A 4,188-nucleotide genomic window follows, 5' to 3' on the forward strand; every position below is an offset into this window, starting at 1 on the left:
GCCATGGGCTGCCAAAAGAACCAGTAGATCCGTTTTGGAAGAACTGCAGCCAGAGTGCTCCTTGGAGCCCAAGATGGCCAAACTTCATCTTTCATACTTCGGACATGTTGTAAGGAGGGGCCAGTCACTGAAGAAGGATATCATGTTTGGTAAGGTGGAGGGTCAGAGAAAAAGAGGAAGACCCTCAATGAGATGGATTGGCCAGATGGCAGCATCTATGGACTCAAACATGGCAATAATAGTGAGGTTGGCCCAGGATCGGGCAGTGTTTCATTCTGCTGTGCATAAGGTTGCTATGAGTTGGTACCGACTCGATGGCACCTAACAATAACAACCATGCTTAAGCCCACTAAATCCATTGATATTATGAAAATAATAAATCCATTTTCAAACCCAAGAAAATTAGTACAGTTTATTATTCCCATTCTATAGATGCAGAAACTGAAGTGCAGCAAGTTGAAAAATCATTTGTTTAGACACCTATAATTGATAATAGGTAAGCACTGGACTGCTTACCACAAGGTCGACAATTCACAGCTATCAGGAACACCTCAAAAATACTAGACAAACTGGTTGCGCTGAGTTGGAACCAACTTGATGGCACTTAACAAGTGTTAGAAAGTAAACTCAGGTCAGGTTAACTTTAAATTGCACATTCTTAATTATCATGCTGGTGCTATCGTCATGTGGAGAGCTTAGGATCAAAGAACTTTAAAGTTGAAAGGAAACCTCTACATACCTCCTTTTACATGTGGGCTACCTTAGACCTAGGCATGACATTGACTTTAGGGCAATTAGTTTAGATGTCAATAATGGACCTTTCATGAGCTGAATTTTTTTTACTGTTGTTATGTGCCACTGAATCAGTTCAGATCCATAGCAATCCTGTACAGGATTTCCAAGGAGCAGCTGGTGAGCTTGAACTGGCGAATTTGTGGTTCAAACTGACTTTGCAGTCCTGTGCATTAATCCATAGTGCCACACAAGGACTCCATGAAGTAAATTAAGTAGATAAAATTTTAAATGTTTTCATTTGAGGAAATAAAACTAAAATTCAAGATAGCATACATATATTATTATATAGCATGCATTTTTGTAGAAGACTTAATTCTAAATTTTATATTTCAGGATCACAAGTCCCAGTTTTCTTACACCTTCTAACCACAGCTTGTTGTACTGTGGTGACTTGCATGTTGTTGTGATTCTGGAAGTTATGCTGTGGGTGTTTTAGATACCAGTATGGTCACCCTTGATGGACAGGTTTCAGCTGAGTTTTGAGACAAAGACAGACTAAGAAGAAGAGATAGACTGCTTCCAAATATTTATTCACTGAAAAACTTATGAATAGCAGTGGAGCACTGTCAGCACCATAATATTGAATATTGAATCATGATTAATAATATCAGAATGTTGTCAGGTACAGTATCAAAAAATGAACTCCTCAGGTGGGAAGGTCCTCAAAATATGATTGGGGAAGAGCTCCTAAAAGTAGTGTTGACAGTGATGATGACAGTGTAGTAAATAAAACGATCAGGACCTTCATTTTCTGATGGGGCACAACTCAAAATGAGGAGAAATAGCCATAAATATCTGTTAATAATTGGAAAAGAATATATGAAGTATGAATCTAGGAAATTTTGGAGTTGTGAAACATGAAACAGAACACACAATCAATGGTATCCTAGGCATTAGTGAGCTGAAATCACCTGGTATTGACCATTTTGAATTTGATAATCACATGGTTTGCTATGCCAGGAATGCTAAATTGAAGAGGAATGGCATCACATTCTTAATGAAAAAGGACATTTCAAGATCTACCTTGAAGTACAATGCTGTCTGTGATGGGATAATATCCATACACATAGAAGAAAGACAAGTTAATACAAATATTAGTCAAATTTACACACCAACCTCTAAAGCTAGTGATATTGAAAATGAAGAATTCTACCAACTTCTTCAGTCTGAAATTGATCAAACATGCAATTAAGTTGTACTAATAATTACTGGTGATTGGAATGAAAAGGTTGGAAACAAAGAGGAAGGATCAGTAGTTAGAAATCATGATCTGGGTGATAGAAATGATGCTGGAGACTACATGATAGAATTTGGCAAGACCAGTGACGTCTTCACTGCAAATACCTTTTCTAAAAAACATAAAACATGACTATATAAATGGACCTCACCAGATCAAATACACAGAAATCAAATTGACTACATCTGTGGAAAGACAGTGGAAAAGCTTCATATCATCAGCCAAAACAAGGCCAGAGGCAGACTGTGGAACAAATCATCAATTGCTCATATGTAAGTCCAATGCTGAATCTGAACAAAATTAAAACAACTCCATGAAAGCTAAAATATGACCTTGACCATATCCCACGTGAATTTAAAGATAATATCAATAATTTGATGAATTAGACACTAATGACAGAATACCAGAAGAGTTGTGGAATGACATCAAGAACATCATATAGGAAGAAAGCAAAAGCTCATTCAGAAACCAAGAAAAAAGGAAAAGGCTAAAATGGATGTCAGAAGAGATTCTGAAACTTGCTTTCCAGTCTAGAGGTGCTAAAGCAAATTGAAGTGAGGAGGTATAATAGCTGAACAGAAATTTCAAAGGGCAGCTTGAGAAGACAAAGTTAAATATTATAGTGAAATGTATGTGCAAAGACATGGAGATAGAAAATCAAAAGAGAAGAACATGCTGAAAGAACAGAATAAAAAAATCAAGCCTCGATTTGCCATGTTGAAGGATTCTAAGGACAAAATATTGAATGATGCAGAAAGCATTAAAAGAAAATGGAAAGAATACACAGAGTTACTGTACCAAAAGAAATGCTCCATATTCAACCATTTTAAGGGGTAGCATATGATCAAGAGCCGATGATACTGTAGGAGGAAGTCCAAGGTGCAGTGAAGATATTGACAAAGAACAAGACTCTTGGAATTGATACATACAAATTCAAATCTTTCAACACATTGAGGAAACACTGGAGGCACTCACTCATCTACGCCAGGAAATTTGGCAGACAAGTGCCTGGCCAACTGACTGGAAGAAATCTGTATTTGTGCCCATTCCCAAGAGAGGTGACCAAACAAAATGCAGAAATCATTGGACAATATCACTAATAACACATACAAATAATTTTTACTAAAGATAATTGAAAAACAGCTGCAGCAGTCCATTGACAGGGAGCTGCCAGAGCTTCAGGCCAGATTCAGGCAGGGTCTTGGAACAACGATTTCCTGACTGATACAAGATACATCTTGACTAAAATCAGGGAATACCAGAAAGATATTTATCTGTGCTTTATAGAGGTGCTATGTGGTTCTGTAGGATAAGCATTTGACCGCAAGGTCGATTTGAACAGCAAGATTGGTGGTTCAAACTTACTAGCCACTGCTTGGAAACCCAATAGAGGGTGGTTATGAGTCAGAACTGACTTGACAGCACTTAACAACAATATTGACTACACAAAAACCTTCGAGTGTGTGTATCATGACAAGCTATGGCCAACATTGTGAGAATGAGTACTCCAGGATACTTATTTGTGCTCATGAGGAACCTATACACAGGTCAAAAGGCAGTTGTTCAAATGGAATAATGGGTCAAGGAATTGTTGAAAATCAGGAAAGGTGTGTGCTAGCGTTGTATTTTTTCACCATACTTATTCCATGTGTATGCCGAGCAAATAATCAGAGAAGATGGATTATATGAAGAAGAACCTGGCATCAGGATTTGAGGAAGACTCATTTATAATTTATGATATGCAGACTCATTTACAACTTTGCTTGCTCAAAGTGAAGAGGACTTAAAATACTTACTGATACCACATCTTTTGGTATGGGATGAATCTCAATATAGACAAATAAAAAATTCTCACCACTAGAGCCATAAATAATATCATGATAAATAGAGAAAAGATTGAAGTTGTCAAAGATTTCATTTTGTTTTTTTGTTTTTATTTTTTAATTTAAGGTTTTTATTGTGGATTGAATGAATGAAAGTTTACAGGGCACATCATCAGTTTCGCATTCAAAACTTCATATAACTTATTTCATTACATTGATTATAATCCCCTCCATATACCATCAGTAAAAAGTATTTCTCTTTATCCACTTTAGCTTTTTTTTAAAAAACACACAAACAAAAAAACCCACTCAGGCATATATAATAAATTACAT

The sequence above is a fragment of the Chrysochloris asiatica genome, unplaced genomic scaffold, assembly GCF_000296735.1.
Source record: "Chrysochloris asiatica unplaced genomic scaffold, ChrAsi1.0 scaffold00030, whole genome shotgun sequence".
NCBI classification, from domain to species: domain Eukaryota; kingdom Metazoa; phylum Chordata; class Mammalia; order Afrosoricida; family Chrysochloridae; genus Chrysochloris; species Chrysochloris asiatica.